The 21,858-nt window shown below is 42.9% G+C and overlaps 1 protein-coding gene and 1 long non-coding RNA gene across 3 annotated transcripts in view; one reads left to right on the top strand and one right to left on the bottom strand.

The window, feature by feature from the left end:
- The window catches only part of LOC117524015 (Kv channel-interacting protein 2), a 387,777-nt gene that overhangs the window by 47,903 nt on the left and 318,016 nt on the right, over window positions 1–21,858 (top strand). The window lies entirely within an intron of this gene.
- Window positions 1,752–8,398, bottom strand: LOC117524019. Its single transcript, XR_004564676.1, has 3 exons — window positions 8,388–8,398; window positions 7,796–7,799; window positions 1,752–1,836 (listed from the first exon to the last, which is right to left on the bottom strand). It is a non-coding gene; the product is annotated as an uncharacterized LOC117524019 (long non-coding RNA).

Here is a 21,858-nt window from a genome sequence, read left to right as displayed (position 1 = left end):
CCAAACAAATAACACAGACAAACACTTGATAACTAACAGAGAATAAGGAATTAGCACAGATATTATCAAACAGCAGTATTTTAAAAATACACTGCTTCACTTTAAATACACAATAAGACTGTTAAGATCATCAACAGTGCGCTTCTGCCTCGCTGTATGATAGCACAGAGTCTATGGGAACAGCCAGCGAACCCTCTTTCTCTGACTCTGTCTAAAAGCAGAGGCATTACTACACTTTGCAATAAACACAAATTTACTTCCAACTGCCATACACATTTTACACACAATTGAACATAACTTGTGTAAAATACTTAATAATAGATAAGAATTACACCATCCTCATGGTAGCATGGTTAGCCACTGTCGCTTAGAGGAATGATTGCATCCGTTGCGTTTTGTGTGTTAGTGTGTCCTCTGTTCTGTTATTCACCTTATTCAGCCCCGCCCACTTTTACAACAGAGGCATTTCCATTTTGTCTTAGGACTTCCGGTGAGCGATGTTTTCAATTTAGAACAACGGAAGATATTACATGGGTAGAAACAAAAACCTTTTTGAAAAGCTCAAAGGGATAGACTCTGACTCACCCACGGCTCATAACAGAGTGGGAACATGACATGAAAAAGTGGCCCTTGATTATTTTTAACTACTTTGTGTTGTCACTCGGCATGGACGGTTTGGCTATGAGGAACGACGAGCTTCGCACTGCACAGCGCCGCTGAAGCTCGTATAAAAGCACAATCAAGTTCAAATGCTACGCGCCAAGTAGTATCACCGTAATGCCAAGATTATGTGACGTTAATATATGTATGGTGTTATTTCATGCAGTGTTTGGTTGTACAGACGGTTGCCCAATTCTGGATTACCTTTTTTAAAGTCCCAGTATACGGAGCCGTAATGCAACTGAATGTCCTTTATTGTGCATTGTTGTATTGGGTATTTGGATGTTATTTAGCTGAAAAAGTCTGGGTGGAGTAGTGCTTCTACTTAAAGTGTGAAGCCACATTATATGTGGTGCAAATATTTGCCGGAAATGGATCACTTTGCCGGTTCTGGATCATGACACTCTGTGACACAAAATGATAGAAATTATACTTATTAAATGAGTATTTACTTAGTTTTGAAAGGCGCCGTTATACGTTTTTACGAGCAAAAAATGAAGTGTGGAAGTGAGATTTCTCCCGAATTAAAAAGTACGAGGTCTGTCCAAAAAGTATCGGACCTTTTTATTTTTTTAAAAAACCATATGGATTTGAATCACGTGTGATTGCATGAGCCAAGCTTGAACCTTCGTGCGCATGCATGAGTTTTTTCACGCCTGTTGGTTGCGTCAGTCGCCTGTGAGCAGGCTTTGGGTGAGCAGTGGTCCTCCCCTCTCGTCGGATTTTTATTGCGAATAAATGTCTGAATGATTTGGAGCTTTGCTGCATCAATTTTTCCAGAAACTGTGAGAGACCTCCAGGTGATAACCATTCGGAAAATTAATATGGCTTTCAGGGACGATTTTATGGGGATTACACAGATTAAGGAGTGCTCCAGCCGGTTTAAAGACCGCCCACAGCTACTGAGAGCGCGCCGCGCGGCGTCAACTTCTTAGAGGGACAAGTGGCGTTCAGCCACACGAGATTGAGCAATAACAGGTCTGTGATGCCCTTAGATGTCTGGGGCTGCACGCGCGCCACACTGATCGGATCAGCGTGTGCCTACCCTTCGCCGAGAGGCACGGGTAACCCGATGAACCCCACTCGTGATGGGGATTGGGGATTGCAATTATTTCCCATGAACGAGGAATTCCCAGTAAGCGCGGGTCATAAGCTCGCATTGATTAAGTCCCTGCCCTTTGTACACACCGCCCGTCGCTACTACCGACTGGATGGTTTAGTGAGGTCCTCGGATCGGCCCCGCCAGGGTCGGAACACGGCCCTGGCGGAGCGCCGAGAAGATGATCAAACTTGACTATCTAGAGGAAGTAAAAGTCGTAACAAGGTTTCCGTAGGTGAGCCTGCGGAAGGATCATTAACGGTCTTCGGAACGAGACGGTGGCGGAGGCCCGCCCGCCCACCGGACTGAGGAAGTCTCCCCGGCTGTCCGCCCACAGCCGCGCTCTCAGCAGCTGTGGGCGGTCTTTAAACCGGCTGGAGCACTCCTTAAGCTGTGTAATCCCCATAAAATCGTCCCTGAAAGCCATCTGAATTTTCTGAACGGTGTCCACCTGGAGGTCTCTCACAGTTTCTGGAAAAAATTGATGCAGCAAAGCTCCAAATCGTTCAGACATTTATTCGCAATAAAAATCCGACAAGGGGGGTGGACCACTGCTCACACAAAGCCTGCTCACAGACGAATGACGCAACCGACAGTCGTGAAAAAACTCACACATGCGCACGAAGGTTCAAGCTTGGCTGATGCAATCACACGTGATTCAAATCCATATCGTTTTTTGAAAAAATAAAAAATAAAAAGGTCCGTTACTTTTTGGACAGACCTTGTAAAAGCCCCACATTCATGCCCATTCGTGATTTTGAGATGACCTCCAAAGTCCACATGACTCACAAGTACTGACACGAGGCTGCTGCTTCAGTGATCCACAACTGGCAAATTTTCACGTCGGAGATAAATGTGTGCAGCAGTTAAACAGCAAGACATAACACACTGACATTTTCTACCCAAGTAAGTATTTTCCCACTCTAAAACCAAAAACACCGAATGGCTAACTCACCTTTGCTACGTCTTAGAGATCATTACTTTCAAACTAGCAGGAATGAGTGAGTCAGAAAATGTGTGCACACCACTGAGACCGGGATGTTTTGATTCCTCTGCTGATCATAAGGACGGCTGGATCCGGTCGAGCTTGTGGTCGTTTGTAGACAAAACATCAGTCTTTCCATTGGTACCACGTATTAGCTTATTCGTGCTGATTATGAGAAATGGTGCAAAAACTACAGCAGTGATCCGGAACTGGCAATGATCCGGAACTGGGCAAGTGACTGTATCAAACGCCAGAAAATGAATAAATAATCTAACAGCTAATGCTACAAACACAGCTTACCTGTTTATCTCACTAGCATCCGCCGTGGCTTCTTCAACAGAGCGTTACAGTCCAATCATTTCTCTCGGTAAAGATCCAGTGGTGTGGATTTTTTCTCCATAAAATTAAAAGAACAGACATTGGGACGTTTGGGTGGATTTTTCAAATTCAGCACCTTTAGCCAACACCGGAGATCCTCATCTTTCGATGGAGGAGGGAATAAGTTAAATGCTGGTCCACAGCACTCAGATCTCTGCTTTCCATGTTCAAAACATCATTCTGAAAGCGAGTTTCCTCTTCTTCCAGTTGTTGTGGCACCCACGAACTGAACAATTAATGCTGCTCATGTTTGGACACTTCTTCTAATTATCAGTCGCAGTGACAAACCGGAAGGTGTTTGACAAAATGGAGCCGCCCACCCTGACTTCCTGAATAAGGTGAATAATAAGAGGGAGATGCTGCACTGTCCTCCTCCACAGTTTTCCATCTCCTGCTTTATCTTTTTAAGGAGAAAGTGACAGAGAGACCAAAGAAAGCTGGTGACAGATTGTGTGTATGTACACACACATAGGAACAGAGACGGGTGTGTTTTTGTCTCTCCTGAGTTTACATCTCCTATGGAGCTGCGCTTTTGCTTCAGCAGAGGTGAAGTGAAAGTTGGTTTATCTCTGCCTCCATCCATGACACTTCCTGACACAATCCTCTTCACTTTGCTTTTAGTTATACATGTGGACTTAGAATCTAACAATTAGGAGCGACCGCGTTTGCTTGACAACACAATGATTTTTAGTCTAAATTTCAATTAATAAACAAATCAATTCAGGGGAACACCGGGAATTTTCAACTTGGCTCCTCTTATTAGGTGTTTTGGGATGAAGGTTTGTGTTGGGACAAAACAGATGATAATCAGCCCAGTTTAGAGCTCAACAGTGATGGTTCACTTTTTTTAAGAGCTCCAGTTTCCAAAGTAAAAGTCTCCTTCTGTAAAACGTTTTAAGTCTTGAACGAGGCCAGTCAGCTATGAGATTAATCATGGCAAGAAAAATATTTGATTTGAATCTCAAAAAAAGGGGAAAAGAAAAAAAAGGCAAAGGTACAAGTTGGTGTACATAATTAGTTTTCATCATGAAGAAATTACTCATCCCATAATTCCTTGCAAATTTTAAGTTAAAGGATGTTTTTTATTAATGAACTTTTAAAAATTACATGATGCCACTTATTTGTAATTTTTTTTTTTCTAGTTTATATGTAGTAGGACCAGCCTAGTCTCACGTTTTTTTTTTTGTTTGTTTGTTTGTTTGTTTTTTGTGCTCCCGTGACGAAATGAGTCAAATTTTTGTGACAGGGTTATTTTTTACTCACTATTACTAACCCTACTCCTACCTCCAACCCTAACCTTAACCATAACCTAATCCTACTCCCCCCGCTTAACTTTTAATTTCGTGCAGACATCACGGAATGAATTAGAATGTATTCGTGCTGCCGTGACGAAACTGAGGCGCTTTTCATCACAATATCACAAACCAATAGATTAATGTATATTTCGTGCTGCTGAATCACAACTTGCCGTGAGACTGGGTTGAGTAGGACACACTGGACTTGTGCAGTCTCAGTAATACTGACTTATGTGACTCAAAGGACTTGTTACATACAGATAAATTCAGTCAGAAGGATTCAGATCTGTAAAATGAATCAAATTTTACTAAACTGCTTATCCTGCGTTTATTTCTTATTATATTTTAAATTCTGTACTTAGGCTGTTTTGGCCTGCATGATGGATCAGCAACCAGATTTGGAGCTACAAGGAAAAATATGTTCCATACACACATTATGAAAGTATCTATAAAAGTTCTGACAGCTGCTCCAGTCCAAGAGAACGAAATGCCCGAAATAAACAATTTCAACTCCGCTGCACTGTGTGGCAGAAAGATTAAGTTATGATGATGACGGTGTTCCAGCCACCATTTATTAGTCAAAGTGTTAGCCTGGTAGAATATCCTCTGCTCTCTCTTTTCTTTTCTCAACACCCCCTTTTTCATCGGCTCAATTTGTGGCCTTCTTCACTGCAGTGATGCAGGAAAGCTCTCGGCAATAATCCCCTCTCCTCTGTTCCTCTTCTCCTCCTTTATCAAGGCCTCTCATGCAATTCTGTTTTCTGTCACATAGAAACAGCTGCTGTGTCATAATGTCAAAGTTCCTTCTCACCCAGATGGGATTACTTTATACATCATGGTAAAAATGAAGTGACACACTTACTGGAAGTGGAGTCAATGATACTGTTATTTTCAGTTGCTCACAGGTTAACATAAATTTCCACCTTAATGAGAGCCCCAAAGGTAAAGGCTTATTATTACTCTTTAACATATGACGAAGTCAATTAACTGTTCACTGACTGAGGGAAAACCTTTAAAAATTTCAGCACAAAGATTTGGCATCACGGTTTAATATTCTAAGGTATAACAATCATGATGATAAAGAAGACATTTTATTTCAATTTGTATGTTTTTCAAAATGGCTTTTTTAAGAAGACAAATCCAGTTCTTTGAAATCCAACAGTGTCACATGAAAACAAGTTCGACGCAGCAACCAATCAGAAGAAATCGCATACTAAGGTACCATCTTACTGGCTGCATTTGGAGATGCAAATTTGCGACAAAACGCACAAATCAATTCTTAGTTGGTATCTCACTGAATTGGTACTAACATATTCACGGCCAAATGTCAGCCAAATATCGCACAGACACATGGTGAAAATGTCCATATGCAAATTGTGTGAGTGCCACTCAAATAAGGATGCGCTGATCCACATTTTTTCTCTTCCAATCTGATCCCGATACCTGAATTTAGATATCTGCTGATACCAGTACTATTCCAATACCAGAGCTGTGTTTGCTTTAACATTATTATTATCATTACTGTTGATTTTATATGAGGATATTTTGTATCCCCAGTTTATACAGCTTCATGATGAAGTGGTATAAAGAAGGCTTTTCTTAAAAAGAAGACCTGAAAGTCCAGTTACAATTTTCCAGAAGGTATATCTAAGATGCAAGCCTAGATTTAATGATTTGGTGAAAGAATTAAGTACTAGTTTTATTGTTGGGTCAGTGGCTGAAGTTTCATCTCTTGAACACCAGATGGCACCCCCACTCCAAGTACATGAACCATTTTGAAGACGGAGCGGATTTCCTCATTTCCAAAATCAAGAACAACACATGCAACAACTGATACACTGTAAGATTTAAAGGGTAGATTATTAAACAGATTAACTAGAATAACCAGATTAAAATGTTTTTATTCATGCAGACATTTTTGTAAAGCTTTTTCTTCCACTTGCTGTAAAAAAATGGATTGTCTTACACGCTATCCAGCTTTACTCTGGCGCCTCTTGTTTCTGGTTGCCTGCCAAATCCAAAAAGACAGGAAGCGCATTAAGAGATTTGCCTGGAAGGATGCTGATGATGATCTTTTCTTTGAGAAAAAGCTAAAATCAGTCCCTGTTAAAATCATTCCATATTTTTCCACACAAGAATCATTCAGTAATTAAAAGTGAAATATTTATAGATGCAGGAAAAATATAAATACCACGTGGTGACTTTGTTTAAAACAAACAAACAAAAAAGCCCTTTATTTACTTGAGGAAAAACAGAACTAGACACTGATCACCGACAGTTCTGTTCAGTCAAGCCATCAGTTAACTCTTCATACCCTATGAGCGTTGATGTGCAATTTCTGTCTGAATTTCATATCAAAAATTGAAGCCTTATTCAGTCTGAACAGATGATAAGGATCTATTTGCTTTGTACCAATTGGGCGTAGTCTCGTTTGAGGTGGGCGATAAAGGGGTTAAATGAAAGAGCATATTATGCAAAAATTGTACTTCCAGGGACAGCCCCATTATCATTATTCACATTAAATCTCACTAAAACTTAGCGACACAACCTCTCCCATTTATCTCGTCTTCCCTTTGCCACTGGGTCTGAAAAAAATTGCACTGCTTCAGAGATTGCAGCCGAAAACAAAACCGTACACCATCTTTCCGTGTGAAGTGATGCTGTGTTTGTGTTGCGCACTGAGAAGCTGTCCCCAGAAGGGATCAAATCCCATGATATCACGCAAGAGTTCAAACGAGACTGCACTGCACCATTGACTTGAATACATCTTAAAATTTCAGGAAAATGAGTTGATACCAAGTTTAGACAGTCCTTCGTTCAACAGTAATTTTTATTTGTACTTATTTTATTGTTTATTTATTTATGGATTTTGGATGCCCCCTGTTAAGCCACCAAAAAATAAATAAAGGTACTTTATTTACTCATATTTGGGTAGGGGTGGTGGCCAAGTGGTTAATGCACTTGGTTTCAGTGCGTAAGGTTCCCGGGTCAAATCCACCCCTACCACATTTCTCCATGCAATGTGGAGTTGCATCAGGAAGGGCATTCGGCGTAAAATTTGTGCCAATTCAACATGCAGATCCACCTTGGATTTGCTGTGGCGACCCCGAGTACAAAACAAGGGAGCAGCCGAAGGGACTTACTATTTACTCATATTTGGAGTTAGTCTGGGTAAATCATCATACTAAATCATCATTTAGTCTTTCTGCTCCCAGTTAATAATCCTTGCATTATTTAATGTGGCGCTTTTTCAAATGTTTGATTCAGGTCGCGACAGAGCGTCCGCCTCTTGGTACAATGACTTTGCAAACATTGCACGTTGCTATCTTGCTTTGCAGTGTCTTCATCTCAGTAAGAGACATGCCTCAGTTCAGAAACCCTCCTCCCGTCCCCTCACTCTGCACCGAGCAGAGAAGCAAAGCAGCACTTGTGGAGACATTTTCCTGGATTGGAAAACTCCGCAGGTTGTATCGTAAATTTCTGATCCGTGAATTACGTTGGTCTCAGAAGCGATACTGATATTGGATCGGCCACATCTCTGTACTCAAATGCCATGTGAGCAGGGGCGTAGGCAGAAATCATAAAACGAGTGGGCCCAGAAAAAATCAGACGGGCCCAACCTTTGGGGTTGTAGGTAAGTTGTAGGTATTATAATACACCGTTTGAAAAAGTGTGCCTTGTTTGGACATCGCAAGCAACGTTATCACTTAGCCTACAGCACTGGCAAAGTCAGCACACAGACGTGACACGTCAGACACAAGTACTCTTCATGGATAATGCAAGCTGCAGTGCAGCGCCACACACACACACACACACACACATTCAGTGCAAGTCTGGTAGCCTACTTGGCTCGGCCTAAACCCAAAATGTCAATAAGTATTTAAATAAGGCATTGTTTCAAAAATGAATTCCAAGTTTAATGATGAACACATCTCAGCCAACTGCACAGACGCTGTGTGCACAGTTATACAGACACAAAGTGTCAGACACAAGCACCCCATGGACAATGCAAGCAGCAACGCAACGCTTAGTCATGTAAAGTCCTTTAAAATAAAATTCTAAATATATCCGCAACATGAAAACAGATTGGCTCGGCGGCCAAATTATGAAATTGATAAACAATGGAAACCATGGCTCGGCGGCCAAATTAAAACCATCAGAACGGACACCAACATGATTCATGGCAGTTGCAATATAATAATAACAATTAGGCCTATTTAGAAGAAAAAGTAATTAATGGTCTCACACTTACATTTGATGAATCCTTTTAATGCTACAGCAGGAGACGACAGGGTTTTTTGTTGAACTCTCTTATCATGTCATCATAGTCCAACGATTCACTCAGTTCTCTTTCAAGGGGAAGCACGAAGAGTGCATCCAGTCTGTGAGTCAACATGGATGTTCTGGTGGACGTTTTTATCCGATTAACAGTAGAAAACAGCCGTTCGACGGTGCATGTTGTTATTGGCATTGTGATGGAGGCCCGCAGAAGACTATTTATTTGAGGAAAAATGTGGTCCCTCGTTTATCGCGGCAGTTACATTCAAAAATAACCCACGATAAGCGAAATCCGCGAAGTAGTCAGCGCTATTTTTACAATTATTATAGATGTTTTAAGGCTGTAAAACCCCTCACTGCACACTTTATACACTTTTCTCAAACAGGCATTAACATTTTCTCACTTTTCTCTCCTGTGTAAACACTCTCTTTTTCTTCTGTGCGAGAAGATTATAAACAGACACACGCAGAACACAATGTGCGTGCTCTTCCTTCGCTCACTGCCTCTGGAGGTACGGATGCGGGACCCGCAAAGAATCCAAGTCCTCTCTCGGTGGTCACGGAGCTCTACGGCTGCGATCAACATCCGGATCAAAACAGCGAGCGTATCTCTGGACCTATTGCCAGATTTGGCGCAATTCCGCACAGCAGACAGTAGGGCGGCGGTGTGATTGGCCCGCTGCAGCGTTTACTGAGCCCGCAGAAAGCGCATCAGAGGCAGTGAGAGCAATCGCGGTGATGCCGACCGGTGCCGCGAACGGACCGCCTGATAAGGACGCAGAACACAATGCACCGTTAAAAAAAAACTATGCAAAATTGCTCTAAAATAATCCGCGAAACTGCAAGGCCGCGAAAGGTGAACCGCGTTATAGCTAGGGACCACTGTACTCTGAAAATGAATTAATAAAAATCACAGAAGATGAACCAGGGTTTTTTGACAAAATGTATTAATTGTCACTCAGTGCTAATGCAATACCACATCATAGGAATACAATGAGGCAACAACAGGTGACTGTCAAGTGTTGACTCAGCCTTCTCATTGGATGGGGCGGGCCTGCCTGACAAGTGGGCGGGCCCAGGCCCATCCAGGCCCACCCTTGGCTACGCGTAAGCATGCGGGTACTCTCGCAAATGTCGAATGTGGCCTTTGCAGGTGCAAGGATCTCGCTGATTTGTGCTCAAATGCCGACCGTCCTATGAATTCTTGCAATTTCCCTCGCAAATGGCGTTTGTAAGCTGCCGCAACCCAGTGCGGCAGTACCGTAATCAGAGGAAATGTCACTCTAACTGTTCCTTATTGAAAGTTTATAATTAGAATCTTCTCACACTCTGGTGATGACACACTGCGTGAAACTTAAAATTACAGCTACTTTTTGTTTTGCATTTTCATTCAGTTCTGCAGATTTATGCTTTGAAACTCTTCAAAATAAACTGTGCACATACATCTTTAATAGCCACTGGCATGGAAAAATCGTGAGAATGAACCAAGCGTGGAAAGCTCAGTCAGATGGCCACATGAACTTCAAATGAACTGGAGACATTGTAATTTCTCCTTAACGTGTGCAGTCAAAGCTGTTTTTCTTGGCTGCTCGTAATAAAATAGGTCAGTTCCCATTATCATCTCATTCTCAATGTGTGATTCTTGCCTCAATTGTTAGACTTGCAAATAAATAGGGGAGGGGCTTATTCACCTTTTAGTAAGCTTCCTTTTCTGTTTTCATCCTTGTATCTTTCAGGCCCTTCTGACAAAAGCACCTTTGACAGTTACAGAGATGGGATGGAGTAAATGCTTCAGCTATAATGGAAGCGTGATTCCAAATGCACACCATCAGAGTACATTTCCAAGCCACAAAAAAAAAAAAAAACCCTGTGACATTTCCTTCCTGCACACCTCCCATTTTCCTCATCTGCTCTCCTCTCATCTTCTCCATTTCTGCTCCCATTCAGCTGCGCCTTGATGGGGGAGCCTGTTCCTCTTATCGGCATCTGCCAGCTGCGGTTCAGATCGGGGATCGTGGGGACTCGCCTTCCCTTGACTCCACTCACCAAAAAAGCGTGGATGGGGGTGGGGTTGCATTAATTGGCATACTTCAAAAGCACACATCAGTGCGGTTATGGCCGCACAATGGCACACAAACATCAAGGAAACACACCTTCGTGGATCTCATCCAGATTTCATGGTTTGTGCAGCTTTCGGAGCTGAAATGATAACACTGAAAAGGATATACTGTCCCATTCCTCTCAGCTGGCCTTTTCCCTTTGCACACCTCTGCTGCTGTCGTTTGGCGCGAGTCGCTCTGTAGTGCCACCTGCTTGTGGCTTCTGATATCTGCAGCCGCTGTCTTGTTCCCTCCTTGTCTACTTCCTTACACTCCTTAATGAACCACCTGTATGTGACTATGAGTGCACTTAGACATCTTTATCAGTGCACGTGTGAAGTGTCTAAACTGCCACAGAATTTCTGCTCATACGAGCCAATTAACTTTACTTACTTCTCTCCTAATGACTGCTACATATGAGCACAGAGGAGGTAAGAGTCGAGTTGACTGAGACAGCGAGGCCGGAGCTGTGAGCCAATGATTGGAGATGACTAAACCTAACAAAAGGCGCCTCCAGTTTGTTTACTGTAATTATGTGGCTTACCCCACTGTATATTTAGAAATAATGTTAGATTAGATAGATTAGGTAGAACTTTATTAATACATTGGGAAGACTCCCTCAGGGAAATTGAGGTTCCAGCAGCATTGTATAGCAGCACACAGGGTATCAAAAGTGAAAGTAAAAAACAATTTGCAAATGTAAATTCACAAATATAAATACCAGAAATACTGCTCACTACTGGTTTACTGGCTACTACAGTTCATCTCATTCCCGACCTTTGTCTTCCTGTTACTCCTCCTCCCCTGAGTGAGGAGTTGTACAGTCTGATTGCCTGAGGGACAAAGGAGTTTTTCAGTCTGTTGGTCCTGCACTTGGGAAGGAGCAGTCTATGGTTGAAGAGGCTCCTCTGGTTGCTGATGATGGTGTGCAGAGGGTGACTGGTATCGTCCATAATGTCCAACAGTCTGTCCAGTGTTCTCTTCTCTGCTGTCATCACCAGAGAGTCCAGCGAGTCAGTGTTGGTTTATGCATCATTTAAATTTTGTTTATTGCTCTTTTATTTTAAGAGCATATGGGTGATTCTTTAACTATGGGCACTATTGGCCTTGTAAATGTAATTTCCACCACACCATTGCCTTACAATATAAAGCACCTTGGGGCAACTGTTTGTTGTGATTTGGCGCTATATACATGTGCTCTGATGTTACTGTTTATCTCCATAGAAACTACCCACACAATCTTTCATACAAACTTTTTAAAGGGACATTATTGTTGTGGTGGAAATTACGGCAATAGTGTGGGACAGCTACACTTTGTTAAAAAAAAATCACAACAGTTGTATGACATTGAATACCCCAATTATGTTTTGATTATTTTACTGATATTTTATTCAGAGATATGTTGTGTGGGCCGCTGAAGAGGAGGTACTGCTGGCCCACCACCACCAGATGGCGACCTGCTTGAAGTGCGGGCTTCAAGCATGAGAGGGCGTCATAGCAACCGGGAGTGACAGCTGTCACTCGTTATCAGCACCAGCTGTCACTCATCCACATCACATCACTACCATCATAAAGGCCGGACTGCAACTCCACCTCCCCGCCGAGAATCAGCTATCAGAAGAGGTAATTTCTCTGCTGAACGTGAAACTGCATTATAGTCTGGACTCTTTTTGCAGCCGTATTCCTGTGGTGTTCCTTATCCGTTGGGTTGGCGTTAGGTGTGATCAGCGACGGCTTCGCTCCACACTCCATCCAGATAAGTGGTAGACAGGAGCTGCACGAGTGTGTGATTGGAGGTGGAGGTGCTCCCTCCCAAAAGAATACAGACTGTGGGATTACTGAGTGTGCGAACTCACACTCATCAATACTGTTTTTCTGTTCTCTGCCCGCAGTACCAGGTCTGACAGCTGGAGACGGTGACCACCTGGGGACCCAGGACTTGGCGGCTCTGGTGTTCTTCAGATCCGTTGGCAGTGAAGGCCGTGTGGGATCCGGCTCAGCTCAGGACGGATGTCTCCTATCCTCAAGCCTGCCCACACGTCACTCAAATCTGTAATTCGGTGGTACCTAAACTGTGATTGTCTGTATTTCGTTGTGCACTACAACATTAAATTGTTACTGTTTGGCTTATCCATTGCCCGTTCATTTAACGCCCCTGTTGTGGGTCCGTGTTCCTACACCTTCACAACAAGATATTTTAAAACATTAGAAAAAACGTTTGTTTACTATTCATTTTTATCATTGAAGATCATAAGTCTGGGTGTGGGACAAGCACAAAACGGCAATATTTGCATATAATGATGCTGAAAAAAGGTGAAAAAGTCATCATATACTACTAGGACAAATTTCTTAAAACACTTTCATTGTAAAGATAACTATAAAAGAGCTTTAATTCATTTGAAAGCTTGACTCTTAGTCTTGTCCATCCAAACTGGAAGTCCCAAAAACCAGTTTTATTTGTTGTTATCTATCGTCCTCCTGGTCGTTACTGTGAGTTTCTCTGTGAATTTTCAGACCTTTTGTCTGACTTAGTGCTTAGCTCAGATAAGATAATTATAGTGGGCAATTTTAACATCCACACAGATGCTGAGAATGACAGCCTCAACACTGCATTTAAACTATTATTAGACTCAATTGGCTTTGCTCAAAATGTAAATGAGTCCACCCACCACTTTAATCATATCTTAGATCTTGTTCTGACTTATGGTATGGAAATTGAAGACTTAACAGTATTCCCTGAAAACTCCCTTCTGTCTGATCATTTCTTAATAACATTTACATTTACTCTGATGGACTACCCAGCAGTGGGGAATAAGTTTCATTACACTAGAAGTCTTTCAGAAAGCGCTGTAACTAGGTTTAAGGATATGATTCCTTCTTTATGTTCTCTAATGCCATATACCAACACAGTGCAGATTAGCTACCTAAACTCTGTAAGTGAGATAGAGTATCTCGTCAATAGTTTTACATCCTCATTGAAGACAACTTTAGATGCTGTAGCTCCTCTGAAAAAGAGAGCTTTAAATCAGAAGTGCCTGACTCCGTGGTATAACTCACAAACTCGCAGCTTAAAGCAGATAACCCGTAAGTTGGAGAGGAAATGGCGTCTCACTAATTTAGAAGATCTTCACTTAGCCTGGAAAAAGAGTCTGTTGCTCTATAAAAAAGCCCTCCGTAAAGCTAGGACATCTTACTACTCATCACTAATTGAAGAAAATAAGAACAACCCCAGGTTTCTTTTCAGCACTGTAGCCAGGCTGACAAGAGTCAGAGCTCTATTGAGCCGAGTATTCCTTTAACTTTAACTAGTAATGACTTCATGACTTTCTTTGCTAATAAAGTTTTAACTTTTAGAGAAAAAATTACTCATAACCATCCCAAAGACGTATCGTTATCTTTGGCTGCTTTCAGTGATGCCGGTATTTGGTTAGACTCTTTCTCTCCGATTGTTCTGTCTGAGTTATTTTCATTAGTTACTTCATCCAAACCATCAACATGTCTATTAGACCCCATTCCTACCAGGCTGCTCAAGGAAGCCCTACCATTATTTAATGCTTCGATCTTAACTATGATCAATCTATCTTTATTAGTTGGCTATGTACCACAGGCTTTTAAGGTGGCAGTAATTAAACCATTACTTAAAAAGCCATCACTTGACCCAGCTATCTTAGCTAATTATAGGCCAATCTCCAACCTTCCTTTTCTCTCAAAAATTCTTGAAAGGGTAGTTGTAAAACAGCTAACTGATCATCTGCAGAGGAATGGTCTATTTGAAGAGTTTCAGTCAGGTTTTTAGAATTCATCATAGTACAGAAACAGCATTAGTGAAGGTTACAAATGATCTTCTTATGGCCTCAGACAGTGGACTCATCTCTGTGTTTGTTCTGTTAGACCTCAGTGCTGCTTTTGATACTGTTGACCATAAAATTTTATTACAGAGATTAGAGCATGCCATAGGTATTAAAGGCACTGCGCCGCGGTGGTTTGAATCATATTTATCTAATAGATTACAATTTGTTCATGTAAATGGGGAATCTTCTTCACAGACTAAGGTTAATTATGGAGTTCCACAAGGTTCTGTGCTAGGACCAATTTTATTCACTTTATACATGCTTCCCTTAGGCAGTATTATTAGACGGCATTGCTTAAAGTTTCATTGTTACGCAGATGATACCCAGCTTTATCTATCCATGAAGCCAGAGGACACACACCAATTAGCTAAACTGCAGGATTGTCTTACAGACATAAAGACATGGATGACCTCTAATTTCCTGCTTTAAACTCAGATAAAACTGAAGTTTATTGTACTTGGCCCCACAAATCTTAGCAACATGTGTCTAACCAGATCCTTACTCTGGATGGCATTACCCTGACCTCTAGTAATACTGTGAGAAATCTTGGAGTCATTTTTGATCAGGATATGTCATTCAAAGCGCATATTAAACAAATATGTAGGACTGCTTTTTTGCATTTACGCAATATCTCTAAAATTAGAAAGGTCTTGTCTCAGAGTGATGCTGAAAAACTAATTCATGCATTTATTTCCTCTAGGCTGGACTATTGTAATTCATTATTATCAGGTTGTCCTAAAAGTTCCCTGAAAAGCCTTCAGTTAATTCAAAATGCTGCAGCTAGAGTACTAATGGGGACTAGAAGGAGAGAGCATATCTCACCCATATTGGCCTCGCTTCATTGGCTTCCTGTTAATTCTAGAATAGAATTTAAAATTCTTCTTCTTACTTATAAGGTTTTGAATAATCAGGTCCCATCTTATCTTAGGGACCTCATAGTACCATATCACCCCAATAGAGCGCTTCGCTCTCAGACTGCAGGCTTACTTGTAGTTCCTAGGGTTTGTAAGAGTAGAATGGGAGGCAGAGCCTTCAGCTTTCAGGCTCCTCTCCTGTGGAACCAGCTCCCAATTCGGAGCAGGGAGACAGACACCCTCTCTACTTTTAAGATTAGGCTTAAAACTTTCCTTTTTGCTAAAGCTTATAGTTAGGGCTGGATCAGGTGACCCTGAACCATCCCTTAGTTATGCTGCTATAGACTTAGACTGCTGGGGGGTTCCCATGATGAGTGTTTCTTTCTCTTTTTGCTCTGTATGCACCACTCTGCATTTAATCATTAGTGATTGATCTCTGCTCCCCTCCACAGCATGTCTTTTTCTTGGTTCTCTCCCTCAGCCCCAACCAGTCCCAGCAGAAGACTGCCCCTCCCTGAGCCTGGTTCTGCTGGAGGTTTCTTCCTGTTAAAAGGGAGTTCTTCCTTCCCACTGTCGCCAAGTGCTTGCTCACAGGGGGTCGTTTTGACCGTTAGGGTTTTTACGTAATTATTGTATGGCCTTGCCTTACAATATAAAGCGCCTTGGGGCAGCTGTTTGTTGTGATTTGGCGCTATATAAATAAAACTGATGATGATGATGATAAAAGTGTGAAATTTCCCCTTTCTTTTTTTCATCAAATATGATCAAGGGACATAAAAGTGCCTGTAGTCTAAGAATCACCCATATATGCATGATTTTATCACTAGAGGTGGGCGGATCGAGCCTAATATTGTTAATATCGATACCAACACTGGTATTGATATTGAACGATCCTCGTGTAAAAAGATCGATACTCAAGCTTTTTTTCTCTCCTGCACGGACTGACTGCTGCACATGCGATTCATCAAAGTCTACTGTCTGTCTGTAAGAGCAGTGCTGCACTGTGTCACTCAACACAGAGAAGCGCACCCTCACCCCTCTGGTCTTTTGTTGTTGCGCCGTCACATGGCTCAGCGGCGCCAGCCGACAGCCATGTAGGTAGGCTCAGCCTGGCCCGCCCACTCAGCGCTCTCCTTGAGTCAGCCCTCTATCTCAGGAGATTGTGTTTTATGTTATGTTGAGTGATATTTTTTTAAACAAAAATGTTGATTGTGATAAAGTATTTTGTTGTCACGTACAATGTTTGGCAAAATTCTATCCTAGGTCTTTTGGATCCTTTGGATCTATGAAGCTTAAATATGAAAAGATATATGTATCGGTATCGATATCAGCGATACTGGGCCTGTATTTACTTGGTATTGAATCAATACCAAAATTCCCGGTATCGCCCACCTCTAGTTATCACAACCTAGGTTTTTACTTGGAGGCCATTTTTTTTGGTTTTGCTTTTTAAAAGCACTGATTATCACCATGGGTATGGGTATTTCAATCATTTGTATCATTTTGATGAGTTACTTTCAATCATCAAGGCTTAAGTCATGAAGCGATAATGAAGAGATACTACAATGTAAAATTCTCTGTTGTGGGTGACTATCCAAATGCTGCACTGTAAATTTTAGCCATGGAGATGAAAAACGATTAGAGTAAACGTCAAGTTTGTTCCCACAATATTTATATCTGCCCTCTTGTATAAGTAATTGCCTTGGCATTTTTGCAAGAACATTGATTACTGTAAATGGAGTCCAGTATCCCTCTCTCTCTCTAAAGAACTACATATTGGGTACATTATTTCAATAACTGTGTTCCTGTTCACTGAAGCTGAATATTTATCTCTATAATGACTTCAAAATTTTATTTGGCTCTGTTATCACCCACGCAATGGCTGTGGTGTCGCTATGATTCTGAATCTGAAGCATTTAGTAGTTAACCAGTAAACTGTATAACTGGCTGTTCTCCTGCCCAAACCTTTGCAGTGTAAGCAGTAAAATGTTTGTATCTCAATATGCTTTCAATCTGATTACATTTATACCTGCTATTAATGCTATGATATGATTCAGAAACCTCACTTTTTTGTTATGGAAATATTCAGTTTGGTGTGGTACAATCCAATACAGTGTGATTCGTTGTTTCATGTTGACATCAGTTTTCCATGATAAATGAGAATAAGCCAAAATTGACATTGCTTGTATTTAAATATATACTTCATAAAAGATCTTGGACCTTGTCCTGGTTTTTACTACTGTGCTGCAGCATGTTGGTGCTGCCTCTTATCACATTTTATTTATCACTCAGGACAGCACCACATACGTACAGTGTCATAAAGCTCATTGTACATGTAGATTAGTACAGGGGTTTGTGTGTCAATATTGCTGTATTATTTACATTAAAACCAATTTCCGATTTGTATCTGTAAGTTGTTACACCCTGTTTCACACTCAGGTTCTTACTTTGCAGAAGAGATGAACTCTTGCACACATCCATACAGTTGGTACTGCCCACACCATGTCATTGTTCTTTGTGGATTAGCAACACATTTTTATACGTTTACTCTGGTTTTACGATATGGTCACAATACCCTGTTTACCACCTCCGGTAATGGTGTGCATAGTTTCAGTGCATCGAGAGCTAATGTGGCCCTTTATTTTTTTAAACTTTCAGCCATCAAATTAAGTTAATAATTAAACTGCCTCTCAAGGTTTTTTTTTTCCAAGCCATTCTTACTGAAATCTACTTAATTAAGCCCACACACGTTTGACAGTGTTTCTTCACTTTTTGAGTAGCACTGAGCCCATAACAGGTGGATTTGTTTCAGACAATGATGTCTTTGTTTATGCCGCTCTTTGTTTCTCTTTTAAACGACATGAACAACAGAGGCAGAGGTTTCAGTCCGCTGCTGCTGCCTCAGCTTAATAAACAGAATGCATTCTCCTGTTTCGCCTGCTGTGATCGGTGTTGGGTTGGTTAACTTGCACAGTGCTGCTGCTGTGGGATCAGATAGCTGACACATTAGGCCTGAGATGACACTATGCTATGGTCACCATTAGTTACAGTGACGGTGACAAAAAGTTGGCTTTGTCCCTTGATGGGCGTTCCTGGTCTGTGCACGCTACAACGCTGTAAGATATCTTGTAAATCACTGCAGAGGTGTTATCTGGTTACAGAAACAGCATTTTTAGATTTAGAAGTGTCCATTTCTCACTAACGTTTACAAAATATATGAGAAACATATTAGATTTATACAGAAATAAGCTGTTTCAGAGGGTTTTTCCACCATCTTAGATTATTTTGTTAAAGCGAGCAACCAGCTGTTTGCTTTTTGCTACCACTATCCCCCCAGGAGACTGCACTGCATGCTTGGTAATTAAATAATTAAAAACACTTTTCGCAGTGGATATCATCTGTGCCCGGAGGAGGACTTACTTTTTTTTTTGTCCTGAACACGCTGTGATTGGTTGAGTGTGATGATGTCATCATGTCACTTTGATTGGTTCCAAGCCCGATGATGTGGTCAAGATGGTTCGAGTGCGATGATGTGGTCAAGATGGTCGAGCACGATGATGTGGTCATTTGGCCAAGCGCGATGATGTCACATGATGACCCATGTGACCCAGGTTAGCGAGCGGGACATTGCAAACAATGTGGCAAGCAGCGATGTTGCGTTACGTGTCTGCAATACCTTTGCATTATATCACCGTGAAGTCAAATCAGTTTATTTATATAGCGCCAAATCACAACAAACAGTCGCAAAAGCCATACAATAATTAAAGAAAAACACCAGCAGTCAAAATGACCCCCCTATGAGCAAGCACTTGGCGACAGTGGGAAGGAACAACTCCCTTTTAACAGGAAGAAAACCTCCAAGCAGAACCAGGCTCAGGGAGGGGCAGTCTGGTTGGGGCTGAGGGGAGAGAGGAAATGGAGGCAGATGCAGTTATTTTTGATCATGGCAGCTTGATTCAAGCTGGGCATTCTGGACATATACCTCCACAGGAACAGGTACATTTATTGAAGAGAAAAAAAATGCAGGTTCAGGACAAATAGCCAAAGTAAGTCCTCTTCTGGGCATGGATGAATATCCACTGCCAACACATTTTGAATTAAAGTACTGCCTGCTGATGCATTTTTCACAACTTCAGACATGGCTGCACAAACAATGGCAAAAACTGTTTGCACTGGAGTTGGGAAATGTCTATATAATTGGTATGTCACAATTCATGTAATGGCGCCTCAGGCAGAAAAACTCTTCTTGCTATCCATAGATTCATTTTTTTTTTCATGCTTTGTCTGAAAATTAGACATTATGCTGCACACTGCCGCTGTGAGCTGGGCTGTCCACTGCAGGACAGTCGGCTGCAGGGAGTACCTGACGTCCTACCGCCTTGGACCAGCCCACATTTGGCTCACGATTGTCTGGTGTATCTTTACTTATAAACACATATAAAGACTTGATCACCCTTAATTTTTGCAATCTCTGGCTGCACATAGTACAACCCCAATTCCCATGAAGTTGGGATGTTGTGTTAAAATGTAAATAAAAACAAAATAAAATTTGAAAAATCCTGTTCACCCTATATTCAACTGAATACACCTGTTGTGTGGGCCGCTGAAGAGGAGGTACTGCTGGCCCACCACCACCAGAGGGCGCCCTGCCCTGGAGTTGCGGGCTCCAGGCACCAGAGGGCGCTGCCGCATCATGGGAGGAATCTGGGTGACAGCTGTCACCCATCACCAAACACAGCTGTTTCCACTCAGCACCGAGGTATATCAGGAGGACGGCGTCTCCACTCGAGTGCCGAGATATCACCTAAGACCAAGGTAGTATTCTCTGCAGGTATACTTTGCATTATTAACTAAGACTGTCAAAACCGTTTTTCAGGACTGGTGACTACTAAGAACCTTATTCCTTGGATAAGTACTCACCTTCCTGCTGAACTTTGTCAAGAGGTGGAGGCGGCTTCTACCCTCTCTGTAACTGGGTGCGTTCATCCACTCCTGTGTGTTGTTGCTCTCTCCTGCCAGCAGTACCGGATCGACGAGCGGAGGCAGTGGCCACCTGGGAAGTCGGGACTTGGGCGGTTCCAGTATTTCCAGTGGTTCGGTGGCAGAGGAGATCTGGGTGGTTCCGGTTCGACTGAGACGGACGTCTCCTACCTTCGAGCCTGCCCACACGACACCAGCGGATTCGACCCTAAATTGTGTTTGTTGTATTACTCTTGCTTGTTCAGTAGTAAATCTTGTTATTTACTTTCTCCATTGTCCGTTCATTGCGCCCCCTGTTGTGGTCCGTGTTCCAACACTTTCACAACAGGATATCTCGGCCAGCGTCATGGACCCCGAGGGGCGTCAACACGGCTGTTGAACGGCCAATGGAAGACCAAGACGCGGCGGAGGCTTCGGGAGGGGTATCGGCGAGTTGCAGCGGATCCTCACCGGCTTTCACCTCTCGGATCGATTCAATGACCGAGCAATACGTTCTCCTAAACCGCAGGGTGGAGGCTCTCGCCGCACAAGTGGAGGCGCGCCCTTCGGGCGCCGCTGCGGCTCTCCCTCCCGAGGACCCTGCGCGTGAAAGTGACGTTCCACTGGTCGTTCAACGGTCCCTTCCTCCACTCCCCAGAAGCATACATAGCCCTCCAGAACCGTACGGAGGCTGTGTGGAGACGTGCGCGGATTTTCTGATGGCAGTGTTCGCTCGTCTTCGCACAGCGCTCCGTAATGTACGCGACTGTGCTAGCAAAGTAGCTTATTAATAAATCTGCTTCGCGGGGAGGCACGCGCTTGGGCTACAGCGCTGGGAGCAGAACTCACGGCTCCTTCATACGTACGTTGGGTTTGTACGGGAGCTCAGAACGGTGTTCGACCATCCCAACAGAGGAGAGTCCGCTTCAACCGCGCTACTGTCAATGAGACAGGGGCGTCGGAGCGCAGCTGCCTATGCAGTCGCCTTCCGCATCGCGGCGGCGAGATCCGGCTGGAATAGCACTGCCCTCCGCGCCGCCTTTGTAAACGGACTGTCACTGGTCCTAAAAGAGCATCTGGTGGCGAAGGACGAAACCGCGGGACTTAGACGGGCTCATCGATCTAGTCATACGACTCGACAACCGGTTAGAAGAACGCCGTCGGGAACGAGGCGAAGGGCGTGGCCAGGCACGCGTCGTCCCTCTCCCTTCCGGTTCCGATCGAGCACCGCCTTCCCCACGCTCCACAGCCCCTGCGCTCCGTGGGGTCACAGCTCCCCCTACTGACGAAGCTAGGGACACGAGTAGGGCAACATTTAGGGCACCAGATGCACAGAGGAGATGGACCCACGGAGCGTGTCTTGTTTGTGGTTCAATAGAGCACCATGTGAGAGACTGCCC

This window comes from Thalassophryne amazonica, chromosome 13 (genome assembly GCF_902500255.1).
Source record: "Thalassophryne amazonica chromosome 13, fThaAma1.1, whole genome shotgun sequence".
NCBI lineage: Eukaryota > Metazoa > Chordata > Actinopteri > Batrachoidiformes > Batrachoididae > Thalassophryne > Thalassophryne amazonica.
This window is presented reverse-complemented; position numbering and strand designations above follow the sequence as displayed.